The sequence below is a fragment of the Lycorma delicatula genome, chromosome 4 (assembly GCF_047948215.1).
Source record: "Lycorma delicatula isolate Av1 chromosome 4, ASM4794821v1, whole genome shotgun sequence".
In the NCBI taxonomy this organism is placed as follows: Eukaryota; Metazoa; Arthropoda; class Insecta; order Hemiptera; family Fulgoridae; genus Lycorma; species Lycorma delicatula.
This window is the reverse complement of record NC_134458.1, coordinates 95,024,601-95,048,594: the sequence shown is the minus strand read 5'-3', so window position 1 is coordinate 95,048,594 and position 23,994 is coordinate 95,024,601.

Sequence of the window (23,994 nt, the reverse complement as noted above, 5' to 3'; positions counted from 1 at the left end):
AAAGATCTAGTAAAATGACTATAAAAAAAATTTACAAGTTATATGTAAATTATTATTAAAATAGATTTATTATTAAAAATAAAATTTTCAAAGAACCCGTAGAAATAACGGTACTTACGCGTAAAGATTAGCGCAAATTTGAGAGCACCCTAGTCAACTCAATCATGTTGAATCCTGTATACAACTACCCTCTCACCGCTGTCACAACACGAGCTGGATTTTCAGTAATCGAATTTACAGCATTTTTGCCACTACTCTTGCAAATGTGTTCTAGCTTGTGTGATCGTATATAATTTAATAAATAATAATCATCAAAATGAATGACAGTGAAACAGTACTGTTACTGCCTGATAATCGACGAAGAAGAGAAGCAAAGGAAGAGAAAAAGCGGAAAAATATTTGGTTTTATACCAAAAATAAAAGGAGAGTTAATTAAGAGCACAGCACTATTTCCTGAATTGACACCGGACGACGTCAAGTCTTTCAATTATATTCATAATCTTGATGTTTGAAGTCGTATAAGTCTTCATATTTTTGCACGATACTTATTCAATTACCGTCATGCACAGTCAAAAGATGAAGACCGATTAGAATGCGGCTACGCCTTGCTGGTCCCTGCGCATATCAAGGATTTTGTGATGAGTAGTCCAGCAGTGTCGCAATCATTGCATTAGTTGTTCTCGAGAACGAAGCAGCTGTTGTGCGAAGACTGCGGTACGATTAGCGATATCTCATTCGATTTAAAAGTAAAGGACACAAAATGCGCTGAAAGCGAATGTGCATATATCTTAACTCGTTATTTCAGAGAACATATCTATACGTTCATAAACGTCTTCTAGATAGCCTATATCGTAAATTAAATAAATTCCGGTCTAATGTTATCGGCTTACTGCATGGAATATGCGATACATTTGCGATACATATGCGTATTCATTTATTAAAGGCTTTTGTGCCAACATAATTATTAATAGGTCTTATTAATATATTCTGCTTTAAATAAAATTAGACGTTAAACGACTATCTTCGTTCGTAGTAAATAACTCGCTTCTGAAGATGACATTTTAAGTTTCAAAATGCGTCAGAATAATTTATGCAATAGACAATATTCTTTTTCTTATTCATTACGAACAAATTACTTTACTCGCAGTAAATTTTATTTTTTTTTAGAATGATGGCACTAAATAGACGCTTTATTTTATGTTCGTAGTAAAAAATGAAAAGTTAAATAAAGCGATAAAAATGTATGTTATCTTTGAGCAATCAAAATGAAAATTTCTTCTATTTTATCTTTTAAGACGGTTAGTTCTCGTTCATTATAATTTTTTTTTTAAAAATAAACCAATTATATAAATAAATCAATTATTTAAAAAACAAAAGAGGATCAAAGAGAATAAAACAAAACCGACGGGTTTTTTTTAAATTTTCTTTTTCTTTTCATCATCTAGAAAAATTTCCTAACCGAATGCAGAAATAAATAAATAAATATATCTATATATGTAGCCAATTTGTGTATTTCTGCATCCATAGTTAACTTTCCTTTTAGAAAAATTATTACTATTAAGTAAGTTTGGGTAAAAATAAACCTACATCATATGTCGATACTGAAATTATTTTTCCTCTTTCAGGAAATACTGCAGTTATTTTTAAAATATTATTTAAGTTGTGATTTACAATTTTTTTTTGTTTATAAATCTTTACAAGCTGTAATTTAATAATAGATATTAAAAAAAAACCACAAAGAAACGACTTACTCGATATTGCGTAACTCGGGTATAAAAGAGATTGGAAACCTAACAATACCGATTTAGAAATACAGGCAATAAAAGGATCTATTCTGTTGTTAAAGGTTCTAATGATTATTATTAAAATAAAATAAAGGGTATTCACGATATTCATGATATTCAGACTATATTATATTAATATAGTCTGTAGACTATATTACTCTAATTAACGTATTTTATTTTTTAATCGACTTATGTTGATTAACCTTCAGCTGAATTCCGATAGATTTATACCTACGCAGATCGTCACTTCCTCAATAAAACTGGAGAATCTTTGGCGTAGTCTGATTTTCAAAAGTATTAATAGTTGATTCTGTAATTCGAACGTATGCGTAAAACGGTACATTATTTTTTTAAATAGAAAAGATTTTCCGTGTATTATACAGAATGATTCACGAAGAATATAACAAACTTCTGATGAATATAACAAAAATGTTCTACTGATGAAAATAAAAAAGAAAATTCTTATAAACGTAGGTTCGGAAACGCTTCGTTAGCGCTTGTCGGCCGACGAAAGATTTGACCCTAATTTCTTGGTTAGACAACATTTAAATGCGACTTTTTTTAAGCAACTGGCCTTCAAGGTCGCCTGGCTTAACACCTCTGGGCTACTACCTGTAGGGCCACTCGAAATAATGAGTATATTCGAACAAATCTGTAATACAAGTGAAGAGTTAGAATTCTCAGTGCGGTACAACTAATACAAAACGACCCTGCTGACATACGGAAATCCACCAAATTGTTCGTCGGGTAGAGTACAGTATCTACTGTGGCGAAAGATATTTTCAGCAGTTAATTAATCGTTTTGTAAGATGGTTTTGTTGTTTGTGTTAGTATTTTTTATTTTTCTAGAATGATTAGAAAATTTTGTTTAATACCTAGTTAAAAGCTGCTACGTTTAGATATGTATTGTTTTTAAAAAAACTCCCAAATTCTTAAGTTTGTATTTAGCTCTTTAGACTTTACTCATACCATTTTATTCAGAATTAAATTATCTACAAGCTTTGTTTAAAACCTTTACGTGTTTATTATCCATTTAATAAAAGATGGAAAAGTATTGGACGACTTTCTCATCTATCAATAATAAAAATTAAGAGTTAGAGCGAGAAAAAGACTATATTTTTTAGAGGTGGGGAATAAATTTTATGAAAATATTTTCTAAAAATATTCATATATATAGATTAAGCTTAAAAAATTCCGTTCAAAAGGTTCTAAAAAATATGTAAACCGAAGAGAGATAGAGCAAAAGAACAAGAAATATATATTTCAATTTTAAGAGGTGAAGGGTTGAATTAAAAAAAAAAAAATTGGATTATTTATAAATGCATTGTAAGTAACGAATTTGCTTTAATAAAGTTTTCTCTAAAATACCTTTGAAGAAAATCGAAATTGGCTTTATCGTGATATCCCCCACCCCTTAAAGAATTCTAAAAACGTTAATACGATCAATGTGCCTCATGCATATAAATATTTGAGCTTAATTTGAAGAAAATCAGTTCTGTCTATCCTTAGATATAAGGCCAAAAACCAAAAACTAGGTACATACGTGCGCCCGCACATGCATACATATGCTTTTCTGGTCCAGATGAATTAGTTGGACCTAACATGTAAAGATTTGCAAAAGTCTCGATACCCCATTTAAGAAATGATCACCACTCTTTCCCCTTTAATACAGTTCATCTAGCTATATTCGCCGGGAAAGTAAAAAAATCATTTTACTCATAACATAAAATATTGTGTTTTTCGACCCCAATATTTTGTCTTTTACCCCAGATTTCTAAGAAGCTACTAAAAATACAATTCTAGGACCTACTTTTATTAATTTTTCAGGTCAGATTTCGTATAAAATCACTAAATTTACTCCTTAATTTGTGTCCCGAGAATTATAGTCTAGCTTAATTTTTACAGAAGGCACCGAGATCAGGGCGAAATCTTTCGCCAGCCGGGATTCGTTAACGAAGCGTTTCCAAACCCATGTTTATGAGAAAACTTTCTTCTTTACTTTACATTCTTCGTGAATCACTCCGTATAACCTGTTACGTATAAAATAATTTATTGGATTTTACTGTAGAAGCACAATAAGATTCTTAAATTACACTCACATATTTACAATTTTTTTGAGTGATTTATTGCCTCGTGTTAGGAAACTTAAAAGCTTTGTATCATAAACCCTAATATCAAACAATAATTTTGCACCGTTGAAAATTGCGAAAAAGCTATCTGATCTATTTTTCAAAAAGCAATTTGAAAAAGAAGACTAATCGAGAGCTGTGAAGATTATCTTTGGCAATTATCTCTCATAAGGTATCTTATCCATAAATTTTACTAGTTAATAAAATAACTTATTTATTTCTTTCGATACGTTTTGTAATATTTTCTTATTTAGTAACTATAAATTTGTATATTTTTAAAAAAGGGAATTTTTTTATTGACATAATGATAGGGGGAAAAGATTTGATAAATTGGGGTAAAGGCACCGTTGTCAAAAATCGAGGCTAATTTGTAAATAAAGTATTGCTCGCATATATTAATAATACTAGTGGACGATCAGGAATGTAACCCGGTCGGGGACATATCTTAATTTGTCAATCGGTTAGTTTAAAACTTTTGAAAGCATCACCATTGTTGTTCAATAACACTTAATTACTATATTCAACGAAAATTCCGCCAGTTGCAAGATGCCATCGGCGATTAGTTTTTCAAATAAAAATAAAAAACCGTTACTCTAGCTGAAATTCATCGATAGCTAGATCAATACATAAATGAACAGGTGTGATTAACAAGAGAAATATGCGGAAACGGTGTCATTGTTTGACGAAAGAAGGACAAATATAGATAATGAAGAAAGATCTGGACATCCATTTGTCATTAACGACATTTTCTGGAACCGGTAGGGTATTCTTCGATTTAATTATCTGCATCGAATATAAATCAATTCAGAAAGGTACTGCGAAACCTTAAAACGTTTCGATGTGCTGTACAGAAACGTCGCGTGGACTATTCATTAAGGAATGTGTGACTGCCCGCAATAATGCACATCCTCACATCGCTCAAAACATGGCAGAGCACCAGTAAAAATTTTGATAGAAGACATTGGACCCTCCTCCGCACAGTTCGGATCTGCCGCTGTCCGACTTTCACTTCTCCTGAAATTAAAGGAATTTTTTAGAAAAAACCCGAGAAAATCGATGACGTCATCCATCGAAATGTCACCGATTTTTTCGAGAAATAGGCGGCAGAGTTTCATCGAGGGAATAATCAAACTCGTGGACGATCTCAAAAATGTTCGCATATCAACGGGAATTACGTTGAAAGCTTGTGTTAGAAACTGAACTGTAAAACAAGGAATTTCAGTTACAATAAATAGTTATGAGTTTATGATAGAAAGATTCTATCTTAGGATATTACGCTCTTATACACATTTAACTAAGAATTACGCCTATTTTTTTGTAGGACCGAGAGCAGATTATACGAGTACAAATGACTTCTGGATTTGAGCACAACAGAAAATCACTTCGATTTTATACAAAACAAACAATGAACTTGAACGAACAATAAACGCTGTTTGTGTATAGTTTACCTTACAATTCATCATGTCTACGATAAAATGAAAAGACGGGAAAAGGATATGATGTATTGAGTAAGAAAATATATATTTTATTTAACCATCTTTTTTTTTATATACAGCCTAATTTATGATAATCAAAAGAATAACCCTGCATTGAGATTTTCACATGTCAAAAAGGAGATGTTTTACTATTTCACTCGGCCTCACGCACTATTAGTTAACCCCATGCGAAAATCCCCTGAGTAAATACTGACTTATGATACACAACGGTACAAAAAAAGGCACATTTCTCTCCCTTTTTGTCAAAGAAAACGAGTGACAAGGTCTCCAAGAAATCCGTAATTCATGGTTATAATAGTTCCGGTGCTCATCAGTCAACCCTAAGAATACGTCAAACCCCGCTTCAAGAAATACCTTAACTGCCACCAATAGTGTCATCTTCTCTTTCTTTAACACCAAGGCCTAATTCAACCTTTCTTTTTTTTGCACGATATATATGGTTCATATTTCTTTTCTTGTATTAACAATGAAAGGTTTACCACACATAAGAAGCTGGCATATTCAATATATATATATATATATATATATATATATATATATATATATATATATCACATCTACACATGTTATAAATCTACTGAGCTAGGTTACATCGTTAAAAGACGACACCAAGGAAAAATATGTTTAATTATTTGTAAACTCCGTTTCGAATTTTTCTTGACTAATGTGATTATATATGTTTTTTAAGTAAAAAATTATTTTATTTAAAAAATTAAATGTACAAAAAAAGGTGAAAATAAATATAAATAAATAAGTACGTTATCTTAGAGGCTTAAGTTATTTTTAATCTTTCGATTGGGGTTACAAATAATAACCGCATGTTTTTATTTTTTACTTTTTTTCTACAATTCCCGTAGAAAATTCTATTTATTACGTAAGTATTGATTAATTTTAATTAATATATATATTATTTATTGTGATTTTATTTTTACGTTATTTAATCCTGTTTAACTTTGTAATTTTAATGCTCTATATGCTTTATTTTATAATAAAATATTTAATAATTAATTAACAAACAATTAATATAATCCACCTAACCAGCACGTTGATACATTCTCTAGATCTTTCGGCTTACTTGGAAGCCATAATCAGGAGTTAAAATTAATGTACTAATACTAGTAGGACCGGAACAGCCATGACTGTTTTTAAATTTTAACTATAATTTTTTAAACTTCTGACTTTAAAAACATTAATTTTAACTCCTGATGATGGCTTCCAAGTAAGCCGAAAGGTCTAGAGAAGTATCAACGTGCTGGTTAGGTGGATTATATTAATCGGATTCGTTCATTTATTCATTTAACATATTTGCGATACCACGTTTGAAAAATTAATTTACCTTCTTTATATATTTATTTAAATTTATACAGAATATTTCAGAAAGTATTGTATCAAACTTGTGGGAGTGAGTCAGGACATCAAAATAAACAAAAAGGTTCATATGGACAATATCTCGTTTCCTTTTTCTTCGATCCGCCATTTTGTATATATTCAATAAAAATGGATATCTTTAACACGGATTGAGATATTTTAATAAAATTTGGGTGTATTCGTATTCAACATCTTCTAAAAAATAAATAAGTTTAAAAACTTAACCTTTAAAAATTCCAAAATGGGGGCCATTTAAACTTGTTAATCATTAATAGCTCTGTAAATATTACTTTTATCGAATTATATTTTACTAGATAAAAATTTCTTCGCTGACTGATTTAAAAGTAATTAATAACAATTTCTATTATTAATACCGTAAGCGAAAAAATTGTCAGACTGTGTAATAATTTTTGCAATTAATTTTAACGATATTTAGCCACGTCTCAGATGTTTATAAACCGATTTGAACAAAAGAGGTGCCATTTTTCTTTCAAAATAAAAAGTTTAATATTTTATCAAATAAGACGTAGTTCGATAAAACTAATATTTAGGGAGCTATTAATGATTAACAAATTAAAATGGCCGCCATTTTGGAATCTTCAAAGGTTAAATTTTTAACCTTTGAAAACTTTTTTTACTAGAAAATAGTACTATAATGCCTTGTACAGCGACTTAATGGAAGTTAATGAAACTCTTTTTTTTTACTGGAAAAGAACAATATAATGCTCTGTACAGCGACTGTCTGCCTCGTGCAAGCAAACTTTTATTTTCGTTATTGCACTGTACAGTGCGGTGAAACATTTATAAAAATAATCAATTCTTTAAATTTAAAAAAAATTAAAGTAATAATACATATAATGAAAGGTGAAAGAGCCGGAAGGAACACAGCCATCCTTTGGGTTCGGGAGTGCGGGAAGGAATAATTAAACGACTTTTTCCTATTATTTTACACCATGGTTTACGTTAAAAGTGAGAGAAAAGAGTATGTTGGGCCCTATACTTGAAATTGAAATCAGCTATCTCGACTCCGGTACAAGTTTTGAACAAATTTTACCTTGTCATTTTTAAACATTATTGTTGATAAGAAAAAAAACTTGTATCTTGAAAAAATTTGTCATATTCCCATAGATGTTAGAGGAGTTGGGGGTTAAATTCAACCGGTAGAGTTTCACAACCATGTCGCCAGCATAAAAGTTATTAAATTTGTTTGTTGCAAACTTAAAAGAACATTTCGCCAACATTTAATTTTCGATATCACGCACTTTAACAACTCAGGTATCGAGTTCGGTATTTTAAAATTTTAATTATATATTTGTGTGCATTTTATTTTTAAATGGCTCTATTATTATTTTATAGAAAATTATTTTATTTTATATCCGTATAGTAAATGTAAAAATCGTATAGCGCATTCAATTCGCTTTTTCTAATCGATTAAGTCATGTTAACATATTAAACTGTTTTTTGGGTGTTTTTATTGATTTAATTTTTAATGTAATGTGGAGAGTCCGTTTAATAAAGGTTTCATTTCATTTTTATTAAATACGCTACCGTTTAGTGTTCGGTAACTAATTCTCTTTAGCGTGAAAAATCCTGAGTAAACTACATATCATATTCAGGACGTGGTAGTGACAGACAATTTCTCCAAGCTGTTGCATTCTTTTCCTTTATAATCCGGTAAAGAAGGACATGTCTGCAATTTTCTATGAGAGAGAAAAAAATTTACTTCTATGCGACATAGACATTGCGCTGCCTTCTATATAAGGTATCTTCCTATTTTTATTTCTTAACCGACCAACTGTTATTGTAAAAGAAGGAGAAGAAGAAAAAGATGCTGCTGCTGCTGCCGTCGCTGCTGTTGATGATCATGATGATGACGATGATGAAGGGACAAGTAGACACGTGATTGTACTCGCTTCTTCAATCAATCATTTCCAGTGCCGATGACATTTCCCCTCCTTTCTTTAGCTTCTCCGATCTCCTTCTCTTTATCCCCTCCTTTTATAACAGCCCCTGTCGTCTTACCGATCACCGTTCACCGTTTTATTCAGGTCTATAATTTTATACAGATTACGCAATTAATTACGATTCGTGCCGACAAGGGGGAGAAAGGATTCGCAGAGGACCGATTCTACCATACGGCAACCGTGACCTACAACCGCAAATTCAAGGAAGAGCGGGGGGAGGCAAGTAAGAAATGAAATAAGAAAAGAAATGATTTCTAAGTAAATTATATATACTACTGTGTATTTACACCGTTACACCGACCGTTTGACCGTTTGGTGTTACTGTTACCGTCTCGTTCTCTCTAATAAAAGGCTGTGGGTTCGAGTCCTGTTGTAAAATCCGTATCATTTTTATTCTTATACATTTTATTCACAATTTAAAACTTATGTGGGTATAAGCAAAATCAAATTAAATTAAAAAATAACGTCAGGGTCAGATTTACCATTATAAATAACATTTTAGAACGCGTGCGCACGCGCGTACAAACACATAGAGAGAGACACACACACACATTAGGATCATTCAGAACAGAGTATTCTGCAATACAGTGTGTTTAACTATTTTCATAAGCTGCAAAAATTCTTTACGCAATTAATATTTATTACATTTTGTTTAATTTCAGAAGGTAATTTTTTTAAAAGTATTTAGCGTTCTTATAAATATTTCTTACTGTATTCTGTAGAAAAACGAATAGTTTATACTTGTATTTATAGATTGTTATTACACTCCCTCCATCAAGTGAATCATAAAATGAATGACCACTTTATTTGAAAAAGATTATCAAAATAGGTGGGTAAGTGGATGGTGGACGGATTTTGAGTGTGCGTGGGTGGAAGCCCTTAACAGTTTTCAGATAATATTTATTGTACGCGTTGTTTACGAAGAGAATGTATACCATTCTACGAAGAAAAAAGCTATAAAGTTAGGAGAATTAGAATATGAACATTTAGTACGCATTCAAAATTGTGAAGAAAAACCCGCTGCAGGTACAGCTTTGTGATCACAAATTCAAAAATTCCGAAAAGAAAAGCAGGATCTTCTTAAATTTAAATCGAATGAAAATAATCGTACAAAAAAAAGAATTAGAGAATTTTAAGTAATAAAAACTCTAAATATTGTACAAAAAAATGATTGAATAATAATAATAATTGTACGTCTAATTTATTGTAATTAAGGATTCAATATGCATTCAATCACTTGTTAAGATTTTTTAGTTTAAAAATATATCTAATTTAAATTTATTGGTTTTTCAATCTTCTTTATTGATTTGTTAATACTAATTACGTAATAATTAATTATAACTAATAAAACATGAAAACGGTAATAAATTAAACCTGCATAAATAAAAGTACCACGATTATTATTGTTTTGTCCTACTATGTGGGTGTAAATGTTTTTAGGTTCAGCAGTAGCGTCTCGGCCTTTCACCCGGGTTCCCGGGTTCGAATCCCGGTCAGGCATGGCATTTTTCACACACGCTACAAATCGTTCATCTCATCCTCTGTACAGTAATGCTTAACTGCGGCCCCGGAGGTTAAAAAAAAAAAAAAAAAAAAAAAAGGTTCAGCAGTAACGCAGCCCATACAACACACCTTCCTACAACACAAGTTTTTATTCTCATTGAACTATCTACGCACATAACTATCTTGAGTTAGCAGTCGTAGTGAACTGGCCTATTCATTCATCCGATTGAAAATTTAATAAAATAAATTCGTATGCATACGTTACCACAAAAAACCTTGATTATTTTTTTCCGACCCCATATGACTAAGAAAGACAGATGCCAACATACAACTCAATACGGGAAGAATTTTGCCCTTTTTTAATTTTTGGAACCGAGGACCAATGAACTTAATAAATGTAAGTTGGGCGCCAAAAATGTTTACCTGATACAATAGTTACCCTTATAATATTTTATATTACACGATGGCCGTGAAAGGAAAGTTCAGTTAACTCCTTCCTATGTCATAAATTTCGAGCCATGTTTTTTAAATGTTAACATTTGTATGATTTTATTGGTTAATTTTTTTTTTTTTTTTTTTATTCTTCTATGTTTATTTGTATTTATTAATTATTTATTTTTATATTTTGCAAATGAATGACATTCAAACAAATTGTTATAGTTAAAAATTAAATCAAACAAAAAAGTTTAGGAAACAAAGAATCTTGCGCGAGCATTTGTACTAGTAAAATTTTTGAAGATGCCGCATTCAAAAACTGAAACCTTCCGATTTTATTTCGCCGGTACTCGAAGTATTTTTGATTGTAAGAAATTCTCTTTTGGTTGTGTTCTCTGCTTCTGTTTCGTTCTTTCTCCCGCCTCAACGTAAGTTTCATTGTGTATTCTTTTAACACTTCAATAAACTGAAACGACTGTAGACTGTGTGTATAAAATATGCCGTTATAACTGCCGTGTATAACTTTGACCGGAACGTTTCGCAGTTGATGATCGTGGGTTCTGTAGCTACGATTGTAGCTACGTATCAGATGAAAACAGTCAGGGGTTAAATATAGAATATAAAATAATTTGGGACGGGATTGAAATAAGTATTTTTAAATCCTTGGATGCACTTAACGTGTCTCCAAATAGTAAACAAGATTGCCCGATCGGAATCAACACAGCCCCGGGAAAGTAATGAAACCTGCGGCGGAAATAGATCAGTTCCGTAAAATAAATTTTGAATCCTACATCAAACCCGGTAATATTTCAGTTTTCTTACGCAAACAGTATCAAAATTTGTTACTAACTGTACTAGAAATGAAACTTGTTAAAAATATCGTGGAGTGAATCAAAAACAACGGACAGGGAAAAATCCAAAATTTTCACGACAAATGATAATTAAATATGAATAACAAAAAATAACTTTTATTATTTTAATAAGTTTACAGCCAATGATTCGATTTTAGTAGTATTTTCGAGCCTTTCATATTTATTTATAGTAAAATTTAAAGAATAAAAGTTGTTTTCTCATGTTTAATCCGCAGTAAATTAAAATATGTTAACACCACCTACAACTGTTTTAAGTTCATTATTTGAGTCCTATTCGTCAAATTTAAATTTAAATCTATTTCTTCAGAAATAAAATTTCAAAAACAATCATTTCTCCTTTGTGTACTGAAAATATACAAATAGTTTCGGATATCTTCGCTAGAAAATTTCAATGAGCGTAATTTATTTAATGCGATTTATTTTTATTAACGCGTGACTATGTTTTAATTAATAATATACCGTAATGACATCACCTCTAATCGAATGCCTAAGTTTGAAAAATATGGTAACAGTTGACCAAAGGCAAATGAATTTGGCTGATTCCAGACCCTCAGAGATGGCTGTACCGAAAACACGGGGAATCGCGTACGAGTTAACCCAGTTCCTTACCGGTCAAGGTTATTTTATGGCATACTTGTACGCGCGGACGTTGAGACCCTCTGCGGAATGTGTCTATTGCGGAGAGGAGGCACCGTAAAACACACGGTGTTCGAGTGCGTTCAGTTCTAGCAGCAAAGGGAAGCATGATTGTGAGAATTCGGCGTGCTCACCTAAAACATCACGGTGACTACGCCGCAGACAAAACGGAGGGGCTCGCGGCGTCTACAATGTTGGTCAAGATCATCGGTATGAAGATGGCGGAGGAACTACAGGGATGAATAATTCCTCCTGATTATGCCTTGGGGCAATTCCCCCGCGACACGGTTAAATTAAAGGAAAAAAAACAATAATAACAAATGCGCAGGACCCCGATGGGTTCGAGGCGTGGGGCCAGTAAATGCTGGCTCCATTATTTATGAAGGCAAAACACATGGTGTGAACATCCCATTTTGTATGGGGGGAGGGGGAGTGTGGGACTCTCCCTTGAGAAGAGTCACTCTACCATGATGTTCGAGACCACATGGTGCCTATGAAAGGTTCCCTCCTCCGACGAAAAAATGTCTTAAAAATACGCTACTAGTAATTAATTTATGATAAATTAGTAATAACTAGATGATTGATATCATTGGCATTAAAATAGAGTACAAATTAAAAACAATTTGGGTTCAATTTCAAGAAAAAAGATTAATAATTTATTATGAGCAATTCAAACGTTAAACTAATTTTTTCCTTAAGTGGAATATGCCCTTTGTTCTCCCTCCTACCGTTATAGGCAAAAATAAAAATTTAGTCCCAGATTAATTGTTATTACCATTCTAGAAAACTTAAACGTTTAGAATTTTAACGAAATTTATTATTAAAAGAAAACCGTCAAAATTAATTACAACTTAATATGTTACATTCAAATATAAGTATAAAAATCACACATCGAAGATCGAAAATAAAATAAACAAAAATGACTTTAGTGATAATTAATGTCGGCTGCTTAAATTAGTGTTATATCTTTTAGAATGCTTTAACTAATTTTAATTACATATTTCACAAAATACTTTATTATTTATAATACTATAATTACTCGTACAGACTATATCAGTACATCAATAAAGCAGATACGGCATCTCTGTACAGCTATTTAATACCGAATGACAAAAGACAATTCAGAAGACAGCTATAACGAGTAGAATGACTCGTAAATTTCACCAAAAATGTGGATAGGCTGTTGATACTGATGCATACATTGGTAAGAGACATAATTGAACTGATGGTGAACGAACAAAAAAGAAAATATACGCAAACATCCACATTACAAGAAAGAAAAGAGATCGATGAGCCGACGATTGCAATGGAGGTATTTCAAAATGTAAAGAACTTCACTTACCGACCCTAGGATTGGACTGAGTAGAGAAAATAAATAATCAAAGAGAGCACTGCCGAACGGATACTGGTAGAAAAGAAAGCATAAGTAATTTAAAGCTTTTCTCATACACATCGAGTTGTATGCGTAGTATTTAAAAAAATATTTTTTAGTTTAATATTAAAAGAAGGAACAACCACGACGCTCAAAGATTCTCTGCTAACAAAAATTCGTTATCTTAAAAAAAAAATTTATATAATAGGGTGCTGATGGATAGGTCGCGCCATAAAGGTGTGCTACAGTAAGAGCAAGCAAAGAAATAAATGGAATGACGTAAAAATTTGATAAGTTTTATCTCCGTTCAGTAGGAGATAAAACACTCCTGTAAAGGAGTTTACAGAGGTTAACAAAACTAAATGTTTATTTTCCCTATCCTCTTCCGGAAATTTATAACTTGCCACGGTTTAGACCTACTTACACTATATAGTTTATTTTATTATAAGCTTACCTTTTTATCACAAGTCGTTTCCAGGGATTTTCTTGTCGGATAATATCTTTCGTATGATTTATAACAGGATCACACCTAATAATGAAAAAAAAAGAACAACCAGTCCCTTATATCACTTATTAATTCATAATCTAATTAAAAAATATCTACAACAGAAATTAACAGCCTACCTTGGTGATACAGGCGGTAGTATAATAATCTGTTATACCTAAGTTTATGATTCAATACTTGGCTAGCTAGGGTCTGAAAAAAGGTATGTGAGTCACCCTCAATGTTCTAGATTCTATTATAGTCGCCAATAGTTTTAGCGCTTGAAGTAATTAAAATTTATTGTTAATCTTTAATAACTGAACCGTATTCGATTAACTGAACAAAATTCGATTGTGTATCTTATTACAAAATGTAATAAGACATACAACAGTAAGAAAAATATAAAACATATATTAGCTTACACGGAAAGTAAAGTCGCTAATTTTCCATGACAGGCACGACCCTTTTCTCAGAAAATTGGATTTTCATGAATAAAATTCAATTTGTAAAAGCCGGTTAAATTTTTTTGGTAAGTATTTATCCGTTGTCTAATCTAGAATAACTTTGATAAACAGTACAAGACCTATTAGTGAGGGTCGTTTTCTGGTTAAATTAAGATGCTCTCTATACAGCCATTTCCTTTGATTAAAATGATGGTATCATCGGTTAGGTTGATTATCACTTACATTTCGATAGAAATGGCATATGCTGATGTGCTACGTTATACTGTATTTGATTTAATGTCGAAAGCTACGGGAAACCGGTTCACTCCTTTCTTTCCCTAGTAAGCCTGGCATGTTATATCCAAGCACAATCAGGTATATTTCAGATCCACTGAGCATAATTCACTCGGTGTAAAAATAAATGGCGATTCGACAAAACTATTATTTAGAAAGAATTTTTGAGGCGCCATGTTTATAAATAAGAAAAAAATACTTTCTCCTGTCGGTGTTCTCGTAGTTTCGGGGAAGAATTTTGGTATCAGGCTCTATGAATTTTAGTCTTGTTTCATATTGAATTTCCCATCTTCAGAATTTAATTAAGTAACCGCAACGTTAAATACTACCAAAAAATTATGAAATTTTGACATTTTTCGTGATCTCACCTACTAGTAAATTATTTTAATATTACATAACATCTACTTCGTACAAAACTTAAAAAGGAATAATGTTTCTATTTTTGCCGGGCAATAGTGTTAAACGAACGTCATTTACAAACACATATTGCTTTTAGCGTTACGGTATAGCATTTTTCATCTAATCGCTTCAGCGTTCAGTGTTCTATAGTTAATATTTCTTTTTTTATTTTAATTGAGAAACGTTGATAAAATACTGTTTAAAAGAATGAGATAGTCTTTAAAAAATTATTAACAACACTGTTGGTGATTCCGAGGTCAACAGCTCTGTTAGTTTACCTCACCTAACACGACTGATGGTCATCTTGAAACTCGCGTGGGGTCTAATCGCAATGCTGGTAGTGACCGAACGAGTGTTGTACTCACCGACTTAGCGACCGACTCGGCGATCATAACATTTTATTATAAAGGGGAGCCTTTGTTATGTTTAAGTACAAAATAATATTTATTTTGTTTGAGGATAGGAAAAAAATGTCTAATAAAAAAATTATTAACAGAGGGGAAGGATAAGAAGAAAAATTAGCGTTTTGAGAAAGACTAATATTTATTTAGAAAATATTAATTTAGTAAAAATATTAACGAACTGGTTCGCGCGTTAACTTTTATTCTTAAATCATTTTAATACTCGTCTAATATTTCTAACCGATCAAATAAACATCAACGCTTTAAAACAGGGAATTTCAAACACGCTTTAACGGGGTTCCTATTCGACTTCATCGAAATTTTTGTCGCATACCATCTTATTAATTAATCCGACAAGCATTTTGTTAAGCTAAGTATTTATATAATTAATGTCGCGATGAATTTCGATAGAAATATGTACATATATTTTTATTCGGGATCGCTACATACCACGAGTTCCTTACAAGCCCGGTCCGAAAAGGTTAAGTTTTGTGAAAATCGTGATAAAAGCCAAAAAATAAATCAAAATAAATGTTTTCTGTTTACTGTAAAAGGTTTACTGCCTGATATTAAGAGTCTTGCTCGTATTCACGAAATCTAAAAGTTCAAGACTAATCTTCTCATTAACAGGATAAACTTGCTTATCACCGATCACTCGGAGGAACTTCCCCTACAAAATCAAAAAAATATCATACTTACTCGCGTTGTTTTCACACCTGAATTTTTAAACTATATTTTGTTAAATATTCAAAAATAAAATATTCAGTCAAATAAATATGATTTTCTCAATGACTATCGCATTTTAGTTTAATTATAAGCCCGTGTAAAATCGTATCCTCGCATAAATCACGCACCTACTTTTAGATAAAAAAATGTTGGACAAATAGTAACTCGATTAACTCGAACAACGCGATTAAATACGTCATATATACGTACTAAAATGTATATTATAAATGTATATTACCGTGTGTCCCACGAAGAGGTACACGCTTTTGATCTAGTATCACTCGCCCATTCCCCCACCGATTCTTTTAAAACTTTACAGACCTTTTAACAAAGGTTCTAAAACTTTTCTGGGGAAATTTCTACCTTTCAAGATTTACAGAAACCTAATTGCGGCTTTCAAATAAAAACATCAATTTCAGATAAACCACATTTTTTGTTCAGTACAAAATAGCTGGTAAAAATGACTAAAAACAATGAATTACAAAATGAAAACAACTCCTAAAATTATGAAAAGATTTCGTACGAATTAATACAGAAGATACTTAACGCAAACTGAAATCCATCAACAGCGACACATTGTTTTAATAAATCCTGTGTATGCTATCGTAAAGAAATGTCTTGGAATTCATAAGTAACTAAAGAAACATTTCTCACTGTATTAAGTTTACCTGGAGATTGCTGTAATGAAGCATATAACATTTCCTCTTTTCCTTCATCGGTAGATCGGTTATATTTTTTACCCGCATTGCCAGTTTCCAACAACAAACACTTCCATTTGGAAAATGATATTTTGGTCGGTGGATCAACATCAGGAAATTTAGCTCTGAAATACGGTATGGACTCTGCTAGATTGTCAAATGTCCATGCACAGCATTTAGCTCTTTTTCTTTAGTTGTAAATCACATTTTAACAATTAAATTTTTACAAAGGAAAGTGAAGCAAGGTTATGACTAATTATTAGCTTCATTTATTCAATTCGAACAGTTGTTTAACAGTATATCATCTGGTTTTAATAAGTTTTACCAGCTATTTTGTAATGAATAAAAAATGTGGTTTATCTGAAATTGACGTTTTTATTTGAAAGCAAACATTTAGTTCTATAAATTTTAGAAGGTTGAATTTCTAACAGAACATTTTTAGAACCATCGTTAAAAAGTCTGTAAAGTTTTAATAGAATCGGTTGGGAGACGGGCGAGTGAAACTAAATCAAAAGCGTAAATCAAAATCATCGTGGGACACACGGATATATGGTACAAGTTGAAAACCCTCCCTTTTTTAAATCTCTTAAAACTTTATTAAAAAATCCTGAAAATAAATTTAAATAAAATATTTCACTGTAATGTAATTGAACCTTTACTGACAAAAAAAAAAATTTAATTGATAATCTTTAAGAAACCGATATCCGATTATAATGGTTACAGCCAAAGCGCAAGCGAATTATTCGTAAACTATCTTGACTTTCAATTTTCCGGTTATTATAAAAGATATTAAGTAACTATAATTTACGGAAAGAATCGTTACCGATGACAAGTTAAACCTTATCAATTTTTATATACCTTTTCTAAATAAGGGCATGGTGATTTTACGTGAAGCGGAGTCTATTTGGTATTACGTCTCAGAAAAGATTTAATTATATCATTAACGGGAAAATCATGAAATTTCGTGTATTTTGGGTAATACAGGAATTTATTCTATTAGCTTTTATTATAAAATCGTATAAGGGGTGAGGAAATACTGAGAACTTGGTTTATGAACAAGGATTTGTGAATTCATATAAAATTTAGTTATATTTTTTATATTATTAAATATATATATATATTAATATATATACGAGCACTAGACCTCTCTAATTCTGTACTTAATTTAACAAATTTAGCTGCACAACGAAATTTAATTAATGAAGTAAGAAACAGAATCGCCGATCTTAAACAATTAAGGAAGGTGTCCGTTACTAAAAAAATCTTTCTTTGTTGTCGCACAAAGTGATCGTAGGCATCACTTCCAGACACATTGGACATTAATGACAGACGATTGTCAAAGAGACACTTTCATTACATCCCTATGTTCTTTACGAATTTAAAAAAAATGTTTTAACTACATTATAGATAAAAAGTTATCACTTCAGCGGTTTGTTGAAAATTTATTTCTTTGTTATGAAGGTGAATTCAAAATTTTGAATCGAAAACTCGTTTCCTGTGACACTAAGAGAAAGAGATGAAGACAGATAAATTGAAAAATGAAGTAATGAGGAGTGTGAATAAAAATAGAAACTAAAACGATTAGAAGTAGGAAACCTAAATCAGAGAAAAATAATTCATCGAAACAGTATGCCACAAAACCGAAAAATGAGTGGTAGGAAAAGAGTAAAAGATTTAGACGATTTAAAATAAAAAAGAAAACTATCAGAAACTCAAAATTTAGCTAAATTTAAAGAAAAACGAAGCAGACCCGGTACGAGAGACCTGCTTAGGATAGATTAGAGTATGGCAATGATTATTTCCGATAAGAAAGCGACGGACCATTATTGATTTTGTAATATCATTGAAGATATTTTGTAAAACATTTTCTAGACTGGAGAGGGACTTCAAATAATATTAAATCACTCCTAAAGCGTTATCTTTTAGACGGTATGTAATAAAGATTTACAGGCCGCCTTTTGAAATGAAAATTTTTATGAAAAATCGTTTCATATGTCGATCTGTCAATTAAAAAGGAATTTTTCTGCAAAATTTCGTAAAAATTGGAGAGTATATATGGCCAGAACAAATAATCAAAAAACAAACTAATCCCAAAAGTCGAGTTAAAACAGATCCTCGCTTTGCTCGGCTAAATATCGTCGGAAATATAAATGAAATAACAACGTTAAATTTTTTTTGGAATAAATGTCGTGGAAGGAGAAGGCTTGAGACAGAAACGGATGGAGACAGCGCTGGCGCAAGTGATCTGACGCTAGGCAGAACTTCGGATGATAATGATGAAAGCACCTTCTAAAAACTTTATTATATTCCTTTTTTAAATTTTGTGTCTCACAGATTAAACAATTTTAACATATATATTTTTTTAATAAGCCATTATATCGGTGGGAACAGCTTTTTACCAAACGGCTAGATGGTAGTACTCCGTTATCCATAAAAACAAGAGTGGCATAGATATTTCTAAATTTTTACTTTTTAAACATATCGACTTCACATTAACTTCTTTTTTTTTTTTAAATTGCCGTTGAGAGGATGAGAAAAGTTATCTCTGGGTAGATTTCACATTTAAATTGTTTAAAAAAACATAAATTTATTATTTTTTTTCCATTATTATTTGGTCGTATCGCCCGTATATCATTTATCCGCTTTGATTTTTAATATTTTTTATCATATGATACCTTTTAATTATTCCGCAGAATATCCTTGATACCCTCCGATGTTCGGGTCGATTTCTAAAAGATTCGTAGTCGAGGGTATGTTCAGAGTAAACTGCAACGGGGGAAGAAAGACGGGATCTGAAGGCACAATAAGGTCACAGAGAAGTCGTATGAATGTTCTCCAATTTTAACTCTAAGCGTAGCCATACTCTAGTCCTTCCCTTTATTTTTCCTGTTTAGCCTCCGGTAACTACCGTTTAGATAATACTTCAGAGGATGAATGAGGATGATATGTACGAGTGTGAATGAAGTGTAGTCTTGTACATTATCAGTTCGACCATACCTGAGATGTGTGGTTAATTGAAACCCAACCACCAAAGAACACCGGTATCCACGATCTAGTATTAAAGTCCGTGTAAAAATAGCTGGCTTTACTAGGACTTGAACGCTGGAACTCTCGACTTCCAAATCAGCTGATTTGGGAAGACGAGTGATTTGGGTAGACCAACCCGGTGGGACCCCATACTCTAGTCCACCGACACGCAACTTAACTTTAACTTTAATGAACTGTACTCTCGGGATCTTTATACTCATCACAGCCGTAAGACAAACTCGAAAAACTGTAATAAGCCCACGCCTTTATATCGAGAAAAAGCATTATTACGTATGCAACACACCGCTACTACTAACTAGGTAATGTAAGAGACCACACCGTAACACCAATACTTCTGGAACATAAAATATAGTAAGATATAGTAAAATATAGTAACAGTAATTTAGTGTAAATATAGTAACGGTTATACAGTATTATCATTTTTAACGCATCGATTTTTGTTTCTGATGTAATTTAAGAGTTGTATCAATCAATTCTTACAATTTTTTACATGTTTCTGCAATGTACTCATTTTTAAATCGTATTATGAACCTCCGATTATCTGCTTTATATCTTCCTTTACAAAATTTTCCTTTATATTTCCTTTTATTAATAGAATAAAATAACCTTAAAATGATATTTCTCATAATTAAAAGACAATTTGTTTTTAACTTCTGTTGGAAAAAATATTTTAAAAATATTTGCTGCTCCGCAGCGTAATTACAAAGTAATATTATATATTTAAATAAATCGGCTAAAAATCTATTCTATAACAACTCGTCTCACCTCCAACCCGTTGTTTTCTTTTTCCTTTCCTACCGTAGGTAAAATGCATACTGAAAACCTGTTTCCAGTCCGTCCAGCACCATGGACTTTCAAAGTGATTTTGCTGTAAATAATAATCTCGGAAAGTTCCTCAATTAAGGAATTAATGAGAAGTTTTTGAGGATTTCTCAGAGATGTAAGTTCGGGGTCCGATGAAGTTTGATGACGCATCTGCAGGTCATTCAGAACAGAATAGAAAAAATAATCAGCCCGATCCATCCAGTAGAACGACCAGACAGACTGGAAAAAGTTTTTCAGCCCATTTTTTAATATATAGAATTTTTTGAAAGCTTCAATAAAAAAAATGTTTAATTTTATTACATTCGATGACATCTTTGGCGACATTATTTTTTATAAGCTTAAAAACGTAGCGTTCCCATTACCAGTAAGTAAAGTAAAAAAAGAATATTTTAATCGTTTTTTCGGGTTCCAGAATTTATTTTTTATATAGTACACATCTTTACCTCTAGAAAACTCTCGACCTTGTGATAGACTGATTTTAATGTTCTATTTTTTATGATATTTTGCTGCTTAAATATTAAAATTCTTTAAGTTTTAGTGTATCATTTCTTTTACCCGATTATTTTTAACTCGTAGTTATCCTTTTTCACTGTCACATTTCATTTATTTTGTTTTATTGTTATTTATTACAGTAATTTAAAAACCTAACAATAAAGGAATTAAAGAAACAAGGAATAAAATTAATACGAGAAAGGTAGTGTCGGAATTTTTATCGTATAACAAGAAAGAGGTATCGTTTAAATTGTGAGATATCAGTGATTTTAAATTGGCAGCGGTTGTCGTTTCGGGCGGCCATTGTTCCGACTCGGATAGCTAAATGGTTTTATAAGCCGCTGTTTTAGAACGCACGGCTCGGAACGAGAGAGGCCTGCTCAACAGGTATGTATATCAAATGACGCGTCGGTACCCACGATGTCAAAGCGAGTTCCGATTGACAGAAGAGGGCCCCCGACCTTCTACCGTTTAACTCCTAACAGAACTACTACTAATTTCACTTCAGTTCTTATCTTTATACAGCGACTAAAACACAACGACAAGATGTTTTAAGAAATAAACAACGTGTATGTTATCGTAACATGCACACACTTTTACAAACGGTAATGCCGTCAATTAACATTCTAATTTTATCTTTTAATAAAGAGGCCTAAACTTAACCTTTCAATGACCGTACGACTAAAACAAGATAAATAAAATCGTTTTATTTTATTTTTTATTTAATACGAATACACGTAAATGTAGTCTACCGCTTCTATAACTAAACAAGACTATTTTTTATTTTATATCTTTTTCCAGTTATAAAACACGAAATACAATAGAAAAAAACATTTGTTATTAAAGATAATATTTGTACGCTGTCATACTAAAATGATGTTTCTTTAAAAAGATGGATTATATTAACCCGATATTAATCTATATTAAGCTGTTTATTATTATTTGTTTATTTATCTTTTTTTAGGTTTTTGGGGCATCGACTACGTTGGCCGTTAGTCCCTTTCCACTTCAAAAAAAAAAGAAAAATAAAGAGAAAATATCTTTCCTTTCTAACAAAACATTAGCGACGTAGTCAGTAGACTAGTTTTGTCAATATAAATCATCCAATAATCAGACTTGTCGTGGGAATAAAACCCCAAAAGAAATACAGATGGCAAAGTTGAAAAGAATCCTTGCCAAGTAAAATCGCTCAAAACTTACACATTAAATCACTTCAAAAAACATAAGCAATTTCCGATGAAATGTAAAATCTTCAAATACTGCAATAATATCACGTGATTATTAAAAAAATCATACTTCGTTGTAAAAATTTCTTTAATCTTTTCCTTTAATATTATCGTCTGGGCTTCCCCTTAGGCCATCCTTTTTTACTTCTCTTCTTCATCTTCCTAAAGGCCTCGATGTCAGAGTCCAAGGTATCTGAGGTCTCAGAGATAAAGTCTTCAAATCCTCCGCCGTAAATCGCGGAGGATCTCCTGCTGCCGGCATCGGATGTCACCGGCTCCGTTGGCACGTTCAAAAGTACATCACAGTCGAGACTGGATGTACTCACCGCTAGAACAGGAGGGGCGGCTGAAGTGTTCGCCCTCTCGTCTAAAGGACTCCGTGCTTTCGGACGCTCCGTTGTCGGTTTTTGAAAATTTTCCTTTCCAGTATCTATACTTCTGGTTTCGCAGATCCCTTAGTAGGGGTTTTTTTCTAGCTGGACTTTTGCTTTAGATGCAGTTGGCTCGTACTTTCTCTCGATTTTTGCTTCTTTTGGCTTAACTTGTGTACTAGCCGTAGGCTCATTCTTGGGGTTTACGGAGTTCTTTTTTTCGGAAACTTCTGCTTTCTTCTGGGTCGGTTTTGGACTACTTCTTCTTGATGGTCGTCCTTTCAATTTTTTATTGATGATTAGTTCAACCACATTTGCGAGGACCGGTGCTATTTCCAATATTATGTCTTTTGAAGCTACAGTAGCTGCAGCAACCCGCGCATATAACGAACGCAACCTTTGACGTTCTGCTGATCACAATCTTCCTAGCTTCCAAGTAGCTAACCTTTTGTATCGTCTTGACTTCTTGAACAGCTACTTCTTCCTTATAAGTAGGACAATTTCAGGATCTCGTAGAGTGGTGTCCATGACAATTGACACGTACAGGAGGGTCCCTGCATGGGTCATCGGGATGTAATGGCTCACCACAAACGCATATTTGTTTCCTGTACATCTCGCCGCAGCATATCCAAATTGTTGAAATCCAAAGCATCGCAGTGAAGTCGGTATAAAAGGAAGTACATCTAGTCTATAAAATTCTGCCTTAATTTTCTCCGGACACTTTGGTTTATTGAAGGTCAGTACGTGCGACGCAAAGGGAACAACTTCGTTTCGTTGTGTGTTAAAGCAACTGTTGCCTGTTGCTTATACCGACCTGAATACGCGCGGGTACAGGTCTTGCAAGTTCTTAAGTGATAAAATTTGTTTCTAAGTGCGTAAAGAACAAAAAAGAACAAACAAAACTATAAAACTTAAAAAATATAACAGAGGTGTAATAAAGTATTACACAGGTGTAATGAATATTTTATTACGTCTCTTAGTGAAACCTCCCCCCGCCACCAACCAATCTCTCTCACATTTATCCTTTG